Raw genomic sequence first — 20,754 nt, 5'->3', positions numbered from 1 at the left:
TCTTTCATCACATTCCCAGTGGGTCAGAAGTTTACATACACTCAATTAGTATTTGGTATCATTGCCCTTAAACTGTTTAACTTGGGTGAAACGTTTCGGGTTGCCTTCCACAAGCTTCCCACAATAAGTTGGGTGAATTTTGGCCCATTCCTCCTGACAGAGCTGGTTTAACTGAGTCAGGTTTATAGGCCTCCTTGCTCGCACACACTTTTTCAGTTCTGCCCACAAATTTTCTATAGGATTGAGTTCGGGGCTTTGTGATGGCCACTCCAATATCTTGACTTTGTTGTCCTTAAGCCATTTTGCCACAACTTTGGAAGTATGCTTGGGATCATTGTCCATTTGGAAGACCCATTTACGACCAAGCTTTAACTTCCTGACTGATGTCTTGAGATGTTGCTTCAATATAGCCAAATACTTTTCCTACCTCATGTTGCCATCTATTTTGTGAAGTTCACCAGTCCCTTCTGCAGCAAAGCACCCCCACAACATGATGCTGCTACCTCCGTGCTTCACGGTTGGGATGGTGTTTTTCGTCTTGCAAGCATCCCCCTTTTTCCTCCACGTATAACAATGGTCAATATGGCAAAACAGTTATATTTATGTTTCATCAGACCAGAGGACATTTTTTCAAAAAGTACGATCTTTGTCCCCATGTGTCCCCCCATTTTTTATTGCAGTTTTGGAGCAGTGGCTTCTTCCGTCCTGAGGTGTCTTTCAGGTTATGTTGATATAGGACTCGTTTTACTGTGGATATAAATACTTTTGTACCTGTTTCCTCCAGCATCTTCGCAAGGTCCTTTGCTGTTGTTCTGGGATTGATTTGCACATTTCGCACCAAAGTACGTTCATCTCTAGGAGACAGAACGTGTCTCCTTCCTGAGCTGTTTGATGGCTGTGTGGTCCCATGGTGTTTATACTTGGGTACTATTGTTTGTACAGATGAATGTTGTACTTTCAGGCGTTTGGAAATTTCTCCCAAGGATAAACGAGACTTGTGGACGTCCACAATTTTTTTCTGAGGTCTTGGCTGTTTTCTTTCAATTTTCCCATGATGTCAAGCAAAGAGGCACTGAGTTTGAAGGTAGGCCTTAAAATACATCCACAGGTACACCTCCAGTTGAGGTGTACCTGTGGATTATGTAAATTAGCCTCAGAATCTTCTAAAGCCATGACATCATTTTCTGGAATTTTCTAAGCTGTTAAAATGCACAGTCAACTTAGTGTATGTAAACTTCTGACCCACTGGAATTGTGATACGGTGAATTATAAGTGAAATAATCTGTCTGTAAACAATTTTTGGAAAAATGACTTGTGTCATGCACAAAGTAGATGTCCTAACCGACTTGCCGAAACTATAGTTTGTTAACAAGACATTTGTGGAGTGGTTGAAAAACGAGTTTTAATGACTCCAATGTAAGTGTATGTAAACTTCCGACTTCAAATGTATATATACACTGCTCAAAAAAATAAAGGGAACACTTAAACAACACAATGTAACTCCAAGTCAATCACACTTCTGTGAAATCAAACTGTCCACTTAGGAAGCAACACTGATTGACAATAAATTTCACATGCTGTTGTGTAAATGGAATAGATGCTTCCTGGCTGATGTTTTGGTCATTTTTGAATGCTGGCGGTGCTTTCACTCTAGTGGTAGCATGAGACGGAGTCTACAACCCACACAAGTGGCTCAGGTAGTGCAGCTCATCCAGGATGGCACAACAATGCGAGCTGTGGCAAGAAGGTTTGCTGTGTCTGTCAGCGTAGTGTCCAGAGCATGGAGACGCTACCAGGAGACAGGCCAGTACATCAGGAGACGTGGAGGAGGCCGTAGGAGGGCAACAACCCAGCAGCAGGACCACTACCTCCGCCTTTGTGCAAGAAGGAGCAGAAGGAGCACTGCCAGAGCCCTGCAAAATGACCTCCAGCAGGCCACAAATTTGCATGTGTCTGCTCAAACGGTCAGAAACAGACTCCATGAGGGTGGTATGAGGGCCCCACGTCCACAGGTGGGGGTTGTGCTTACAGCCCAACACCGTGCAGGACGTTTGGCATTTGCCAGAGAACACCAAGATTGGCAAATTCGCCACTGGCGCCCTGTGCTCTTCACAGATGAAAGCAGGTTCACACTGAGCACATGTGACAGACGTGACAGTCTGGAGACGCCGTGGAGAACGTTCTGCTGCCTGCAACATCCTCCAGCATGACCGGTTTGGCGGTGGGTCAGTCATGGTGTGGGGTGGCATTTCTTTGGGGGGCCGCACAGCCCTCCATGGGCTCGCCAGAGGTAGCCTGACTGCCATTAGTTACCGAGATGAGATCCTCAGACCCCTTGTGAGACCATATGCTGGTGCGGTTGGCCCTGGGTTCCTCCTAATGCAAGACAATGCTAGACCTCATGTGGCTGGAGTGTGTCAGCAGTTCCTTCAAGAGGAAGGCATTGATATTATGGACTGGCCCGCCCGTTCCCCAGACCTGAATCCAATTGAGCACATCTGGGACATCATGTCTCGCTCCATCCACCAACGCCACGTTGCACCACAGACTGTCCAGGAGTTGGCGGATGCTTTAGTCCAGGTCTGGGAGGAGATCCCTCACGAGACCATCCGCCACCTCATCAGGAGCATGCCCAGGCATTGTAGGGAGGTCATACAGGCACGTGGAGGCCACACACACTACTGAGCCTCATTTTGACTTGTTTTAAGGACATTACTTCAAAGTTGGATCAGCCTGTAGTGTCGTTTTCCACTTTAATTTGGAGTGTGACTCCAAATCCAGACCTCCATGGGTTGATAAATTGATTTCCATTGATAATTTTTGTGTGATTTTGTTGTCAGCACATTCAACTATGTAAAGAAAAAAGTATTTAATAAGAATAGTTCATTCATTCAGATCTAGGATGTGTTATTTTAGTGTTCCCTTTATTTTTTTGAGCAGTGTATGTTTTATAGCAGTAACACTCACATACGAATATCAGTTCTCATTCTGAACAGTCAGACATAACTTTCTTGGATCTGCACGAACCCCAGACTTTGCTGCTTATTCAGTACTACACAAATGGGTTTAATCAATTATTTACAAACAAACTAAATAATAACACAGAATACACATGCACACTTACATGAGACAAAACTCCCATTAATCATATACCTTGCACACGAACCACCGCCCATGTTGGAATAAGAAGTAATGAATGTATTTACGTGTGGATGTCTTTGTCCGTCATCTATATCTTTTGAAACCAATCAATCGTTCTATGGGGAAGGGGTCGATTGGTGTAAGGCTCTGGTTGTCCACCAGAGGTCACAATGTCCTTCTTCTTAGTTGCCCTGGCTTGTATGAGCTGTTTTCAGAGCAGATTTTTAGATGCGCCAATGATTGTATGAGATGGGATTTTCTCCCTTCCACCTCGTAAATTTAGTCTGAAGCACTTTACACATGCAGCTGCAGACACGTGGTATCCTGGTATGGTGGATTAGGTTATCTCATTCACCTCGTGTTGGTTCAACGTTTCAACCATTCCCCACATGTAGCTAACGCTCCACGCTTTCCTGGTCTGGTAGAGGAGGTAATCTTCTCATCTAGTGTTGAGGTTGAGAGATTCAGAGTTTCTAACCCTTTCAACATGTGGACCACGATCTCACGTCTTTTGGTATGATATGTTAATTCTTAGTCAGTCCTTTTAAGCACTCTGGTCGAAAAGGGTAGTGCCATCACGGTGACAAGCTCTCTGACCTTATTTGGGGAGTGGCTACTTAATGTGCAAAGGATATGATTAGAAGTTCTCTCTTATGACTCCTAAAATCACGTTCCTATCTTAACACTTCTTAGGGCTGCAATCCCGGTACCGGGATCGATATGACAACAGCCAGTGACAGTGCAGGGCGCCAAATTCAAAAACCAGAAATCTCATAATTAAAATTCCTTAGACATTCATGTGTCTTATATCATTTTAAAGGTAATCTTGTTGTTAATCCCACCAAAGTGTCCGATTTCAAATAGGCTTTTCAGCGAAAGCACCGCAAACGATTATGTTAGGTCACACCAAACCACAATAAGCACAGCCATTTTTCCAGCCAAAGATAGGAGTCACAAAAAGCACAAATAGAGATAAAATGAATCACTAACCTTTGATGATTTTCATCAGATGACACTCATAGGACTTCATGTTACACAATACATGTATGTTTTGTTTGATAAAGAGTTTACATTGGCGCGTTACATTCACTAGTTCCAAAAACATCCAGTGATTTTGCATAGCCACATCGATTCAACAGAAATACTCATCATAAATGTAGATGATAATACAAGTTATACACATGGAATTATAGATATACCTCTCCTTAATGCAACCGCTGTGTCAGATTTCAAAAAAACTTTACGGAAAAAACAAACAATGCAATAATCTGAGACGGCGCTCAGAACAATAGTCATATTAGCCGCCATGTTGGAGTCAACAAAAAACAGAAATTACATGATAAATGTTCCCTTACCTTTGATGATCTTCATCAGAATGCACTCCCAGGAATCCCAGGTCCACAATAAATGCTTGATTTGTTCGATAATGTCCCTTATTTATGTCCAATTAGGTACTTTTGTTAGCACGTTTGGTAAACAATTCCAAAGTCACGAAGTGCATTCCCTAAAAGCTGACGAAATGTCCAAAAGTTCAGTAACAGTCAGTAGAAACATGTCAAACGATGTATTGAATCAATCTTTAGAATGTTGTTAACACGGGGGGCTCTGCCTCTGTTATCAGTAAAGAGACCTACAAACAAATGTGGGGTTCAAAACAGGCTTTCGCCCTCACATTGGCAGGGATCAGACTGTGTATGTACACCAGGGAGGTCATACCATTGCTGGGGGCTCTGGAGGTGGACATTGCATAGGGTTAGGGGTTAGGGTTAGGGTTTTAGGGTTAGGGTTTAGGTTTAGGGGTTAGGGTTAGGGTTAGGGTTAGGGTTAGGGTTAGGGGTTAGGGGTAGGGATTAGGGTTAGGGATTAGGGATTAGGGTTAGGGTTAGGGTTAGGGTTAGGGTTAGGGGTTAGGGGTAGGGGTAGGGATTAGGGTTAGGGTTAGGGTTAGAATTAGGGATTAGGTTTAGGGGTAGGGGTAGGGGTTAGGGTTAGGGGTAGGGATTAGGGTTAGGGTTAGAGTTAGGGGTTAGGGTTAGGTTTAGGGGTTAGGGGTTAGGAGTTACGGTTAGGGGTTAGGGTTAGGGGTTAGGGTTAGGGTTAGGGTTTAGGGTTAGGGTTAGAGAAAGCACCACTACAATCAGCACAACTGCTGGTTCCTTTTGATCAAGACAAGTCATGTGACACCTCGCCCTGTGGTGTCGGGGCAGTATTCTCTCATCAGATGGAGGGTCAGAGAAACCCATTGGATTCGCATCACACACGCCGAGGAGTTCTGAGAAGGGTTATTCACAGTTAGACAAGGAAGGTCTGGCCATAGTCTTTGCTGCGAAACGCTTTCATTAGTACCTCACCATATCCACTGACCACAAACCACTGATGAGACTTTTCAGTGAATCAAAATGCATTGCTTACATGGCTTCAGCGCTGGGTCCTCACACCGTCAGCTTACCAGTACACTATCGTGTACAGAGCGGGGAAGGACAATGCAAACGAGACACGCTCAGCCGTCTCCCCAGAGATGCTGTGGTGCCTCCAGAGACACTTTTCCTAATGGAGAGATTTCAAACTCACCTGTGAATCACCTTGAGCCAAACAGATTAAACAGAGGACAGACCGGGATCCTCTCCTGGCCCAAGTGAAAATATTCCTTAGCAGGGTTGGCCTCCCATCATAGAGGATGAGGGACTGAGACCTTACGCAAAGTGTTAAACTGAGCTGAGTGTGCAGGATGGCTGCATACTCTGGGGGTCCATAGTGGTTGTTCCGGTCCCTGGTCATGGATGAGGTCCATGAGGCTCACCTGGGTGCCTACCGGGTGAAAAGTTTAGCCAGATCTTACATCTGGTGGCCTAACATGGATCAGGATGTAGAAAACAAAGTGAAATCATGTTCTGAGTGCCAGATCAACCAGAAGATGGCGCCGCCCGCGCCACTACATCTGTGGGTCTGACCGCCCATGGTCCAGGCTGCACATAGACTTTGTCCTTTCGTGGGTCACATGTTCCTTGTCATGGTGGACTCACACTCCAAGTGGCTGGAGGCTCACATCATGAGCAACATCACAGCGACCACAACCATCCCAAAGCTTCGGCAGGTGTTTGCAATCCATAGTCTGCCTGACTCTTTTGTGTCTGACAATGCAACAACCTTCCCCTGTGACTTGTTCCAAGAATTCATGTGGAGAAACATTTCCACAGCGTTCTGTTATACCCAGCCTTGAACGGCTTAGCGGAGCGGGCTGTGCAGACACTGAAAGAGGGGCTCAAACAGATGACTGGGGGAACCATCACAACTAAGCTCTCTCGGTTCTTGTTCCAGTACCGCATCACACCACAAACAACAACAGGACATGCTCCAGCTGAGAGGTTGATGGGCAGAAAACCAAAAGCTCACCTTGATTTACTGTGTCCGGACATCAAAGCAAGAGTGGAATGGAGGCAGGAAAAAAAAAAGAGAGACCTGTCCACCATGCGAGGGAGAGACAGTTAACCTCTCTGGGATAGCGGGACGCTTGCGTCCCACCTGGCCAATAGCCATTGAAAATGTAGAGCGCCAGATTCAAAAAAATTATATAAAATCAAACTTTCATTAAATCACACATATAAGATTCCAAATTAAAGCTACACTCGTTGTGAATCCAGCCAACATGTCAGATTTCAAAAAGGCTTTTCGGCGAAAGCATAAGATGCTATTATCTGATGATAGCAAAATGTCAACAAGAGAATGTAGCATATTTCATTACCATTAGCATATTTCAACCATGCCGGCGCTACTCAAAACGCAGATATAAAATATAAAACATGCATTACCTTTGACGAGATTCTTTTGTTGGCACTCCAATATGTCCCATAAACATCACAAATGGTCCTTTTGTTCGATTAATTCCGTCCATATATGTCCAAATTGTCCATTTATCTGTCCCGTTTGAAGAGTGGAATGGAAGCAGGAGAAAAAAAGAGAGACCTGTCCACCATGCGAGGGAGAGACAGTTAAAACCCAATGACACATTCCACATCCGCAACTTCACAAGCAGCCAACGCTGGTTGCCAGGTATCATTCTGAGTCAGATTGCCCAGTCTCCTGTGTGATGACTGATGATCGTGTAGAGTGCTCTATGTGTCTTTCATTAGGTACCTCTCATCGTTGCCGGGGAATACTTGTCAGATGTTTCAACTTGATTGAACGTAGTCTATGGACGATGTGTGTGGATTACTAAGCATGTAAGGAATTACTGTGGCTAATGATTATGTGGAGCTACTACATGTGATCTTATGTCATGTGTGGTTAATGAGGATTTGTTTATGAATGAGGAGTGAGTGAGAGGCTCCTCTCTCCAGAGAAGATACTGTATACTGTAAGGAATCTGTATGGAGAACATATATAAGCACAACATAATCACATCAATATAAGCCCAACATAATCACATCAATATCAGCCCAACATAATCATATAGATATCAGCCCAACATAATCACATCAATATCAGCCCAACATAATCATATGGACATCAGCCCAACATAATCACATAGATATCAGCCCAACATAATCATATGGATATCAGCCCAACATAATCATATGGATATCAGCCCAACATAATCATATGGATATCAGCCCAACATAATCATATGGATATCAGCCCAACATAATCACATCAATATCAGCCCAACATAATCATATGGATATCAGCCCAACATAATCACATCAATATCAGCCCAACATAATCATATGGATATCAGCCCAACATAATCGTATGGACATCAGCCCAACATAATCATATGGATATCAGCCCAACATAATCATATGGATATCAGCCCAACATAATAATATGGATATCAGCCCAACATAATCATATGGATATCAGCCCAACATAATAATATGGATATCAGCCCAACATAATCATATGGATCACATCAATATCAGCCTAACATAATCATATGGATATCAGCCCAACATAATCACATCAATATCAGCCCAACATAATCATATGGATATCAGCCCAACATAATCATATGGATATCAGCCCAACATAATCACATCAATATCAGCCCAACATAATCATATGGATATCAGCCCAACATAATCATATGGATATCAGCCCAACATAATCATATGGACATCAGCCCAACATAATCATATGGATATCAGCCCAACATAATCATATGGATATCAGCCCAACATAATCATATGGACATCAGCCCAACATAATCATATAGATATCAGCCCAACATAATTATATGGATATCAGCCCAACATAATCACATCAATATCAGCCCAACATAACCATATAGATATCAGCCCAACATAATCATATAGATATCAGCCCAACATAATCATATGGATATCAGCCCAACATAATCACATCAATATCAGCCCAACATAATCATATGGATATCAGCCCAACATAATCATATGGACATCAGCCCAACATAATCATATGGATATCAGCCCAACATAATCATATTGATATCAGCCCAACATAATCACATCAATATCAGCCCAACATAATCATATGGATATCAGCCCAACATAATCATATGGATATCAGCCCAACATAATCATATGGATATCAGCCCAACATAATCATATGGATATCAGCCCAACATAATAATATGGACGTCAGCCCAACATAATCACATAGATATCAGCCCAACATAATCATATAGATATCAGCCCAACATAATCACATCAATATCAGCCCAACATAATCATATGGACATCAGCCCAACATAATCACATAGATATCAGCCCAACATAATCATATGGACATCAGCCCAACATAATCATATGGATATCAGCCCAACATAATCATATAGATATCAGCCCAACATAATCATATGGATATCAGCCCAACATAATCATATAGATATCAGCCCAACATAATCACATAGATATCAGCCCAACATAATCATATGGATATCAGCCCAACATAATCACATAGATATCAGCCCAACATAATCACATAGATATCAGCCCAACATAATCATGTAGATATCAGCCCAACATAATCATATAGATATCAGCCCAACATAATCATATAGATATCAGCCCAACATAATCACATCAATATCAGCCCAACATAATCATATGGATATCAGCCCAACATAATCATATGGACATCAGCCCGACATAATCATATGGATATCAGCCCAACATAATCATATGGATATCAGCCCAACATAATCATATGGATATCAGCCCAACATAATCATATGGATATCAGCCCAACATAATCATATGGATATCAGCCCAACATAATCATATGGACATCAGCCCAACATAATATGTGGTTCTGGCATACTGTATGGTTAATTGCATATCAAAACAATTGCTATATCCCCCTCTTACCATGTAAAACGTTTATATGAATCAAATAAATGATTATTTATTTTGATTCTATGTAGTTTCTTCTTGTGAAGGGAAGTAGTTTTCCCTTCTGCAGTGATTTGGTTTATACAGTAGTCAGTTTCAGTTCATATTTAGCTGTTATTTAGTGGACAATGTGGGTAATATTTGGTACCGTCTCTTACAAGATGATGTCTTACCAAATGTCAGTTAGTGGAGTTTGTTTCAGATGACCTGCTTTAACAAGGGACACACCTGTTACTGCAGCATTATCGCAAGCTGATGGACTGTATTGTTGTGAGCAGGCAGTTCTGTTGGTGGTTTTAGTTAGTGTGTGTGTGGTGCCTGCATGGGAGTTTTTTTCTCTTATCTGCAGCAGTGTGGAATGAATGATTACGAAGCTGTGGTCTCCATAGAGAGCAGTAATGATCATTAACCTTCAGTCTCCATCCAATTCCCCATGAAGCCATGCAGGGATGTTTAGGAACATCTGCTGTCCCTCTTCTTCTTTACAATGCTGCTACAAAACTTCATCAATCTCCCACCATGTTACCACCATATTAGCGTGGAATGTTTGTCATCTGAGAGAGCACCTTCGGCTCTATCTGAAGAGTAGTGGGGATAGAGAATTGGCTAAGTGTCAAATGGCACCCTAGTGCACTATTTTTGACCAGGGCCCATAAGGAATTGTTCAAAAGTAGTGCACTATATTGGGAATAGGGTGCCATTTGGGATGCAGATTTGTGACTGTGCAGAGGACAGGAGGCATAGTCAAGTGAACAAAGCTGTAGCATATGAAATGGGGGCAGTTAAAGGTGCTATTGACTGGGGAATGAGGGACCAGACGTAGATGTAGGTGATGGATATTCTTATTAAGTACATTATGCAGGTTCAACTGTCACTGGGGCTGTGTCCCTATATATCACCTAGGGTTCATGGTCAAAAGTAGTACACTATATAAGGAATATAGTTCCTCTCTAGGTTTCTTCCTAGGTTTTGGCCTTTCTAGGGAGTTTTTCCTAGCCACCGTGCTTCTACACCTGCATTGCTTGCTGTTTGGGGTTTTAGGCTGGGTTTCTGTACAGCACTTCGAGATATTAGCTGATGTACGAAGGGCTATATAAAATAAAATTGATTTGATTTGATTTGATAGAGTGCCATTTGGGTCGCAAAGAAGGAACATAATATTCACATTGAGGAGAAGTACACCTTAGTGTAGCATTATGGGGGTCATAGGCCCAGGTTCCATATAGTAGGATGTTTATCAGCCCAGGTTCCATATAGTAGGATGTTTATCAGCCCAGGTTCCATATAGTAGGATGTTTATCAGCCCAGGTTCCATATAGTAGGATGTTTATCAGCCCAGGTTCCAGATAGTAGGATGTTTATCAGCCCATGTTCCATATAGTAGGATGTTTATCAGCCCAGGTTCCATATAGTAGGATGTTTATCAGCCCAGGTTCCATATAGTAGGATGTTTATCAGCCCTGGTTCCAGATAGTATGATATTTATCAGCCCAGGTTACAGATAGTAGGATGTTTATCAGCCCAGGTTACAGATAGTAGGATGTTTATCAGCCCAGGTTCCAGATAATAGGATGTTTATCAGCCCAGGTACCAGATAGTAGGATGTTTATCAGCCCAGGTTCCAGATAGTAGGATGTTTATCAGCCCAGGTACCAGATAGTAGGATATTTATCAGCCCAGGTTCCAGATAGTAGGATGTTTATCAGCCCAGGTTCCATATAGTAGGATGTTTATCAGCCCAGGTTCCATATAGTAGGATATTTATCAGCCCAGGTTCCAGATAGTAGGATGTTTATCAGCCCAGGTTCCATATAGTAGGATGTTTATCAGCCCAGGTTCCATATAGTAGGATATTTATCAGCCCAGGTTCCAGATAGTAGGATGTTTATCAGCCCAGGTTCCAGATAGTAGGATGTTTATCAGCCCAGGTTCCAGATAGTAGGATATTTATCAGCCCAGGTTCCAGATAGTAGGATGTTTATCAGCCCAGGTTCCATATAGTAGGATGTTTATCTGGGCTGTTCAGCAGTGGTCTGTTCCATATAGTATGATGTTTATCAGCCCAGGTTCCATATAGTAGGATGTTTATCAGCCCAGGTTCCATATAGTAGGATGTTTATCCTGGCTGTTAGGCGGTGCTCTGCTGTTAGGCGGTGCTCAGCTGTTAGGCGGTGCTCTGCTGTTAGGCGGTGCTCTGCTGTTAGGCGGTGCTCTGCTGTTTGCCGGTGCTCTGCTGTTTGCCGGTGCTCTGCTGTTTGGCGGTGCTCTGCTGTTAGGCGGTGCTCTGCTGTTAGGCGGTGCTCTGCTGTTAGGCGGTGCTCTGCTGTTAGGCGGTGCTCTGTTGTTTGGCGGTTTTCTGCTGTTAGGCGGTGCTCTGCTGTTAGGCGGTGCTCTTCTGTTAGGCGGTGCTCTGCTGTTTGGCGGTTTTCTGCTGTTAGGCGGTGCTCTGCTGTTTGGCGGTTTTCTGCTGTTAGGCGGTGCTCTGCTGTTAGGCGGTGCTCTACTGTTAGGCGGTGCTCTGCTGTTAGGCGGTGCTCTGCTGTTAGGCGGTGCTCTGCTGTTTGGCGGTTTTCTGCTGTAAGGCGGTGCTCTGCTGTTAGGCGGTGCTCTGCTGTTAGGCGGTGCTCTGCTGTTAGGCGGTGCTCTGCTGTTAGGCGGTGCTCTGCTGTTTGGCGGTGCTCTACTGTTAGGCGGTGCTCTGCTGTTTGGCGGTTTTCTGCTGTTAGGCGGTGCTCTGCTGGTCGGCTGTGCTCTGCTGTTCAGCTGGGAACCTCTCAGGAAGAGGCCTCCCGAGTGGCGCAGTGGTCTAAGGCACTGCATTGCAGTGCTAGCTGCGTCACTACAGATCCTTGTTCGATCTCAGGCTTTGTTGAAGCCGGTCGCGACTTGGAGACCCATGAGGTGGCGCACAATTGGCCCAGCGTCATATGGGTTAGGTGAGGGTTTGGCCAGCCAGGTTGTCCTTGTACTATTGCACTCTAGCGACTCCTGTGGTGGGCCAGGCGCATGCACGCTGACACAGTCACCAGGTGTACAGCGTATCCTCCGGCACATTGGTGCGGCTGGCTTCCGGGTAAAGCTAGCATTGTGTCAAGAAGCAGTGTGGCAAAGCAGGGTGGTTTCGGAGGATGCACGGCTCTCAAACTTTTTCTCTCCCGAGTCCGTACGGGAGTTGCAGTGGTGGGACAACTGTAACTACCAATTGGATATCACAAAATTGGGGAGAAAAACGGGTAATACATTTAAAACTGTTTTTATTATAATAAATCAAATAAAAATAACCTCTCAGGAAGGTCATTAGACTACCAACAGAATAATCACTACACTTATATCTGCATATACGCTGACAGTTAATTTATCTGGATCTATGCTGACATTTTAATTACAAACCACTATAAATGTTTGTTGAAAAAGTACCAGTACCACAAAATGGTGTCGGTTAAGGCTATCTTGATCCGTGAGTGCTTTGTGTTTTTTGCATGTGGTTATGATTATGCTTCATAACATTTACTGTAAAATATGTGAAGGTAGCACGATAGCGTTTGTTATGGAATAAGAGAGAATTTCAAAAAGTGAGACCACATTGGATGCGTGTGTGTGTTATTTTCTAAAGAGGTGATCACCTGCTCCACATTTAATGGAATCTATTAGACAAGACAGGAATTTAATAGAAAAATGTTAGCTGCCAGAATTAAATCTTTGTCTAAATGAAATAAAGTGACAAACTTTTCGGTGTCTTGGCATCAGGTCTGTCTGTCATTATGTAATGTGATGATTTGCAACAGGCTTTAGAATGATAGTGTCCCCTCCAGATATGAGCCAAATGATCCAGCTCTGCCGAGGGAGAGTGGAGGTGGATGGAGTTGGAACTCACAACTCAATCCTCCATGAGGACCAATCACAATGGCTGGATAATTAACTAACTACGGTGTTCCTAGAAAACGGATTGATTAGCTTCCATCAAACTGTCATTATCAGAGCTAGCTAGGAGGGGAAGGAGCTGCTTGGGCTAGGCTGGTTGAGAGGGGCTAGGCTGGCTAGGGGGGGCTACTAGGGTTAGGCTGGTTGAGAGGGGCTAGGGCTAGGCTGGCTAGGGGGGGCTACTAGGGCTAGGCTGGCTAGGGGGGGCTACTAGGGTTAGGCTGGTTGAGAGGGGCTAGGGCTAGGCTGGCTAGGGGGGGATACTAGGGTTAGGCTGATTGAGAGGGGCTAGGGCTAGGCTGGCTAGGGGGGGCTACTAGGGCTAGGCTGGCTAGGGGGGGCTACTAGGGTTAGGCTGGTTGAGAGGGGATAGGGCTAGGCTGGCTAGGGGGGGCTACTAGGGCTAGGCTGGCTAGGGGGGGCTACTAGGGCTAGGCTGGCTAGGGGGGGCTACTAGGGCTAGGCTGGTTGAGAGGGGCTAGGGCTAGGCTGGCTAGGGGGGGATACTAGGGTTAGGCTGGTTGAGAGGGGCTAGGGCTAGGCTGGCTAGGGGGGGCTACTAGGGCTAGGCTGGCTAGGGGGGGCTACTAGGGCTAGGCTGGCTGAGAGGGGCTAGGGCTAGGCTGGCTAGGGGGGGATACTAGGGCTAGGCTGGCTAGGGGGGGCTACTAGGGCTAGGCTGGTTGAGAGGGGCTAGGTCTAGGCTGGCTAGGGGGGGCTACTAGGGCTATGCTGGCTAGGGGGGGCTACTAGGGCTAGGCTGGTTGAGAGGGGCTAGGGCTAGGCTGGCTAGGGGGGGATACTAGGGTTAGGCTGGTTGAGAGGGGCTAGGGCTAGGCTGGCTAGGGGGGGCTACTAGGGCTAGGCTGGCTAGGGGGGGATACTAGGGCTAGGCTGGTTGAGAGGGGCTAGGGCTAGGCTGGCTAGGGGGGGCTACTAGGGCTAGGCTGGTTGAGAGGGGCTAGGGCTAGGCTGGCTATGGGGGGCTACTAGGGCTAGGCTGGTTGAGAGGGGCTAGGGCTAGGCTGGCTAGGGGGGGCTACTAGGGCTAGGCTGGCTAGGGGGGGCTGCTAGGGTTAGGCTGGCTGGGGGGGCTGCTAGGGTTAGGCTGGTTGAGAGGATATATTCAGATCCTGGCTGAATATACAGGTGGACAAGGAGAGAGGATATATTTAGATCCTGGCTGAAGAAACAGGGGGACAAGGAGAGAGGATATATTCAGATCCTGGCTGAATATACAGGTGGACAAGGAGAGAGGATATATTCAGATCCTGGCTGAATATACAGGTGGACAAGGAGAGAGGATTTATTCAGATCCTGGCTGAATAAACAGGGGGACAAGGAGAGAGGATATATTTAGATCCTGGCTGAAGAAACAGGGGGACAAGGAGAGATTATATATTCAGATCCTGGCTGAATATACAGGTGGACAAGGAGAGAGGATATATTCAGATCCTGGCTGAATAAACAGGGGGACAAGGAGAGAGGATATATTCAGATCCTGGCTGAATAAACAGGGGGACAAGGAGAGAGGATATATTCAGATCCTGGCTGAATAAACAGGGGGACAAGGAGAGAGGATATATTCAGATCCTGGCTGAATAAACAGGGGGACAAGGAGAGAGGATATATTCAGATCCTGGCTGAATAAACAGGGGGACAAGGAGAGAGGATATATTTAGATCCTGGCTGAAGAAACAGGGGGACAAGGAGAGAGGATATATTTAGATCCTGGCTGAATAAACAGGGGGACAAGGAGAGAGGATATATTCAGATCCTGGCTGAATAAACAGGGGGACACGGAGAGAGGATATATTTAGATCCTGGCTGAATAAACAGGGGGACAAGGAGAGAGGATATATTCAGATCCTGGCTGAATAAACAGGGGGACACGGAGAGAGGATATATTTAGATCCTGGCTGAATAAACAGGGGGACACGGAGAGAGGATATATTTAGATCCTGGCTGAATAAACAGGGGGACACGGAGAGAGGATATGTGACTGGGTTCAAACCCCAACAGCGACAGCACACAGAGCTAAAGTCTAGGCATTCACTTGTGGGAGCTAACACACCTCTTCCAGTCTCAGAAAAAGTTTATCAGACCAAAATCTATCAGTCATCCTCTGTATTAAGTTTGGGGTCTCCCCCTCAGTGGGTGGTAGCAGGCCTGCTGAGTGTCTCTCCCTCAGTGGGTGGTAGCAGGCCTGCTGGGAGTCTCTCCCTCAGTGGGTGGCAGCAGGCCTGCTGGGTGTCTCCCCCTCAGTGGGTGGCAGCAGGCCTGCTGGGTGTCTCCCCCTCAGTGGGTGGTAGCAGGCCTGCTGGGTGTCTCTCCCTCAGTGGGTGGCAGCAGGCCTGCTGGGTGTCTCCCCCTCAGTGGGTGGTAGCAGGCCTGCTGGGTGTCTCCCCCTCAGTGGGTGGCAGCAGGCCTGCTGGGTGTCTCTCCCTCAGTGGGTGGCAGCAGGCCTGCTGGGTGTCTCCCCCTCAGTGGGTGGCAGCAGGCCTGCTGGGTGTCTCTCCCTCAGTGGGTGGTAGCAGGCCTGCTGGGTGTCTCCCCCTCAGTGGGTGGCAGCAGGCCTGCTGGGTGTCTCCCCCTCAGTGGGTGGCAGCAGGCCTGCTGGGTGTCTCTCCCTCAGTGGGTGGTAGCAGGCCTGCTGGGTGTCTCCCCCTCAGTGGGTGGTAGCAGGCCTGCTGGGTGTCTCCCCCTCAGTGGGTGGTAGCAGGCCTGCTGGGTGTCTCCCACTCAGTGGGTGGCAGCAGGCCTGCTGGGTGTCTCTCCCTCAGTGGGTGGTAGCAGGCCTGATGGGTGTCTCCCCCTCAGTGGGTGGCAGCAGGCCTGCTGGGTGTCTCCCCCTCAGTGGGTGGTAGCAGGCCTGCTGGGTGTCTCCCCCTCAGTGGGTGGTAGCAGGCCTGCTGGGTGTCTCCCCCTCAGTGGGTTGTAGCAGGCCTGCTGGGTGTCTCTCCCTCAGTGGGTGGTAGCAGGCCTGCTGGGTGTCTCCCCCTCAGTGGGTGGTAGCAGGCCTGCTGGGTGTCTCTCCCTCAGTGGGTGGCAGCAGGCCTGCTGGGTGTCTCTCCCTCAGTGGGTGGCAGCAGGCCTGCTGGGTGTCTCTCCCTCAGTGGGTGGTAGCAGGCCTGCTGGGTGTCTCCCACTCATCCATCCTCCCCTCAATATGGTGCAGTCGTCCTCTCCCCTTTGCAGAAAAGCATCCCCAAAGAATGATGTTTCCACCTCCATGCTTCACGGTTGGGATGGTGTTCTTGGGGTTGTACTCATCCTTCTTCTTCCTCCAAACACGGCGAGTGGAGTTTAGACCAAAAAGCTCTATTTTTGTCTCATCAGACCACATGACCTTCTCCCATTCCTCCTCTGGATCATCCAGATGGTCATTGGCAAACTTCAGACGGGCCTGGACATGCGCTGGCTTGAGCAGGGGGACCGCATGCGCTGCAGGATTTTAATCCATGACGGCGTAGTGTGTTACTAATGGTTTTCTTTGAGACTGTGGTCCCAGCTCTCTTCAGGTCATTGACCAGGTCCTGCCGTGTAGTTCTGGGCTGATCCCTCACCTTCCTCATGATCATTGATGCCCCACGAGGTGAGATCTTGTATGGAGCCCCAGACCGAGGGTGATTGACCGTCATCTTGAACTTCTTCCATTTTCTAATAATTGCGCCAACAGTTGTTGCCTTCTCACCAAGCTGCTTGCCTATTGTCCTGTAGCCCATCCCAGCCTTGTGCAGGTCTACAATTTTATCCCTGATGTCCTTACACAGCTCTCTGGTCTTGGCCATTGTGGAGAGGTTGGAGTCTGTTTGATTGAGTGTGTGGACAGGTGTCTTTTATACAGGTAACGTGTTCAAGCAGGTGCAGTTAATACAGGTAATGAGTGGAGAACAGGAGGGCTTCTTAAAGAAAATGTGATAAAAATTCCAGACCTCTACATGCTTTGTAAGTAGGAAAACCTGCAAAATCGGCAGTGTATCAAATACTTGTTCTCCCCACTGTATATGTAAACAGTGTTCATGTGTGTTTACCCTCCGCTACACCACTGTGAGGGAGGTATACCTATATGTAAACAGTGTTTACGTGTGTTTACCCTCCACTACACCACTGTAAGGGAGGTATACCTATATGTAAACAGTGTTTACCCTCCACTACACCACTGTAAGGGAGGTATACCTATATGTAAACAGTGTTTACGTGTGTTTACCCTCCGCTACACCACTGTGAGGGAGGTATACCTATATGTAAACAGTGTTTACGTGTGTTTACCCTCCGCTACACCACTGTGAGGGAGGTATACCTATATGTAAACAGTGTTTACGTGTGTTTACCCTCCACTACACCACTGTGAGGGAGGTATACCTATATGTAAACAGTGTTCACGTGTGTTTACCCTCCACTACACTACTGTACGGGAGGTATACCTATATGTAAACAGTGTTCACGTGTGTTTACCCTCCACTACACCACTGTGAGGGAGGTATACCTATATGTAAACAGTGTTCACGTGTGTTTACCCTCCACTACACCACTGTAAGGGAGGTATACCTATATGTAAACAGTGTTTACGTGTGTTTACCCTCCGCTACACCACTGTGAGGGAGGTATACCTATATGTAAACAGTGTTTACGTGTGTTTACCCTCCACTACACTACTGTAAGGGAGGCATACCTATATGTAAACAGTGTTTACGTGTGTTTACCCTCCACTACACCACTGTGAGGGAGGTATACCTATATGTAAACAGTGTTCACGTGTGTTTACCCTCCACTACAGTACTGTACGGGAGGTATACCTATATGTAAACAGTGTTCACGTGTGTTTACCCTCCGCTACACCACTGTGAGGGAGGTATACCTATATGTAAACAGTGTTTACCCTCCACTACACCACTGTAAGTGAGGTATACCTATATGTAAACAGTGTTTACGTGTGTTTACCCTCCACTACACCACTGTGAGGGAGGTATACCTATATGTAAACAGTGTTTACCCTCCACTACACCACTGTAAGTGAGGTATACCTATATGTAAACAGTGTTTACGTGTGTTTACCCTCCACTACACCACTGTGAGGGAGGTATACCTATATGTAAACAGTGTTTACGTGTGTTTACCCTCCACTACACCACTGTGAGGGAGGTATACCTATATGTAAACAGTGTTTACGTGTGTTTACCCTCCACTACACCACTGTGAGGGAGGTATACCTATATGTAAACAGTGTTTACCCTCCACTACACCACTGTAAGGGAGGTATACCTATATGTAAACAGTGTTTACGTGTGTTTACCCTCCACTACACCACTGTAAGGGAGGTATACCTATATGTAAACAGTGTTTACGTGTGTTTACCCTCCACTACACTACTGTGAGGGAGGTATACCTATATGTAAACAGTGTTTACGTGTGTTTACCCTCCACTACACTACTGTGAGGGAGGTATACCTATATGTAAACAGTGTTTACGTGTGTTTACCCTCCACTACACCACTGTGAGGGAGGTATACCTATATGTAAACAGTGTTTACGTGTGTTTACCCTCCGCTACACCACTGTGAGGGAGGTATACCTATATGTAAACAGTGTTTACGTGTGTTTACCCTCCACTACACTACTGTAAGGGAGGCATACCTATATGTAAACAGTGTTTACGTGTGTTTACCCTCCACTACACCACTGTGAGGGAGGTATACCTATATGTAAACAGTATTTACGTGTGTTTACCCTCCACTACACTACTGTGAGGGAGGCACACCTATACACCTGGCTGTCAACGTGGGTCTCCTGCATGCCACACGACTGTGTTAGTCCACCGAGCTAGAGGCAAACATTACAAGCAGTGGTCAAGCTAGATTAGATGAGATGCACTTGTCTGCTTTACTGCATGGTCAGGTCTTTATTGTAAAAGAGAATGTGTTCTAAATGACTTGGTTATTTAGCTGGTTAAATCAAGGTTAAATTAAGGCAGAACTCAGTCTGTTCTGAATGAGGTGGTCTCCCATGCAGGACACTGTATTAATGTTCCTGTATAGAGTCAAGCAAAGTACAGGGAAATCCTTGATGAAAACCTGTACAGAGAGCTCAGGACCTCAGACTGGGGTGAAGGTTCACCTTCCAACAGGACAACGACCCTAAGCACACAGCCAAGACAACACAGGAGTGGCTTCGGGACAAATCTCTGAATATCCTTGAGTGATCCAGCCAGAGCCCGGAATTTAACCCGATCGAACATCTCTGGAGAGACCTGAAAATAGCTGTGCAGCGACACTTCCAACCTGACAGAGCTTGAGAGGATCTGCAGAGAAGAATCGGAGAAACTCCCCAAATACAGGTGTGTCAAGTTTGTAGCGTCTTACCCAAGAAGACTCGAGGCTGTAATCACTGCCAAAAGGTGCTTCAACAAAGTACTAAAGGGCCTGAATACTTATGTAAATGTGATATTTTTTTCTTTCTTTTTTTTGCAAAAATGTGTTAAAACTTGTTTTTGCTTTATCATCATGAGATATTGTGTGTAGATTGATGAGGAAAAAAAACATTTAATCCATTTTAGATTAAGGCTGTAACATAACAAAATGTGGAAGAAGTGAAGGGGTCTGAATACTTTCCAAATGCACTGTAGCTGGGAAGATATCATGGGGGATTGGTATAGCTATGTTATGTGGGCAGATATCATGGGGATTGGTATAGCAATGTTATGTGGGCAGATATCATGGGGATTGGTATAGCTATGTTATGTGGGCAGATATCATGGGGATTGGTATAGCTATGTTATGTGGGCAGATATCATGGGGATTGGTATAGCTATGTTATGTGGGCAGATATCATGGGGATGTTTGGTTGGTGAACAGATGATCTCTGCATGTGTGGTTCCCACGGTGAAGCATGGAGGAGGAGGTGTGATGGTGTGGGGTTGCTTTGCTGGTGACACTGTCTATGATTTATTTACAATTCAAGGCACACTTAACCAGCATGGCTACCACAGCATTCTGCAGCTATACGCCATCCCATCTGGTTTGCGCTTAGTGGGACTATCATTTGTTTTTCAACAGGACAATGACCCAACACACCTCCTGGCTGTGTAAGGGTTATTTGACCAAGGAAAGTGATGGAGTGCTGCATCAGAATACCTGGCCTACACAATCACCCGACTTCAACTCAATTGAGATGGTTTGGGATGAGTTGGACCGCAGAGTGAAGGAAAAGCAGCCAACAAGTGCTCAGCATATGTGGGAACTCCTTTAAGACTGTTGGAAAAGCATTCAACAAGATGTTTAGCTCAGCGGTCAAACCAAGCAGGGTTAAAGCGATGATATTCCCA

General features: G+C 46.0%; 1 protein-coding gene across 1 annotated transcript in view; it reads left to right on the top strand.

Annotated features, from left to right (window-relative positions):
- The window catches only part of LOC139549548 (contactin-5-like), a 785,449-nt gene that overhangs the window by 725,627 nt on the left and 39,068 nt on the right, over nucleotides 1-20,754 (top strand). The window lies entirely within an intron of this gene.

The sequence above is a fragment of the Salvelinus alpinus genome, chromosome 22 (genome assembly GCF_045679555.1).
Source record: "Salvelinus alpinus chromosome 22, SLU_Salpinus.1, whole genome shotgun sequence".
In the NCBI taxonomy this organism is placed as follows: Eukaryota; Metazoa; Chordata; class Actinopteri; order Salmoniformes; family Salmonidae; genus Salvelinus; species Salvelinus alpinus.
This window is presented reverse-complemented; position numbering and strand designations above follow the sequence as displayed.